We start from the raw sequence: 657 nt of genomic DNA, 5'->3' as shown, positions 1-657 counted from the left end.
TATTCAAAGCAGAAATACGCATTCTTTGCAGGTTCAATACAGGTAGAATAAAAGCATGAAGCAGTATTGAGTTTAAAAAATTAGTGTCCAAAAGGTACCATTTGAATATTTTTATCTAATTAGTTTGAGACTTTGCGATTTTAAACCCTTTGACATTGACTCCAAACTTAACTTATTAATTAACATTTATATCGGGAAGCGTTGCATCTGAATCTCCGAACTGGAATATTCGGCTGATATTTTCAGCCTCTGTTACCCAAACCGAAATACATATTTTGCAACTGTTGACAGTACGAACTCGTAATAATTATAATATTTGTATTCATTTTTGAAGTCGGGGGTACACGAATGGCGCACATCGAATTACAATCCGTTCTACCGATGAATGTCAATTAGACACCATTTGTAATCCAGAAGCGTCACGAGCGCCTTAATGTGCCACCTGGGGCCCCTCTTTCGAGCTGCTGTGGTGGCTTGTCGCCTTTAACCTCAGCTCCGGAACACCCGATGGCTGCTTATTTATTCACCGATAGCATTGTCGTCAGCATGTAATGTATGCGACTTTATCCAACTTGCTAATCGGTAAAGTCGCGAAAAAACCTCTTTGGATATTGAACATGTACAAAGTTACTTGATCTACTTGCAAAGGTGCTCAGT

The sequence above is a fragment of the Dendroctonus ponderosae genome, unplaced genomic scaffold, assembly GCF_020466585.1.
Source record: "Dendroctonus ponderosae isolate FM_Combo_2020 unplaced genomic scaffold, Dpon_F_20191213v2 Dpon_F_20191213_5, whole genome shotgun sequence".
NCBI lineage: Eukaryota > Metazoa > Arthropoda > Insecta > Coleoptera > Curculionidae > Dendroctonus > Dendroctonus ponderosae.
The sequence above is the reverse complement of the archived record's forward strand: the minus strand, read 5'-3'. Positions refer to the sequence as shown.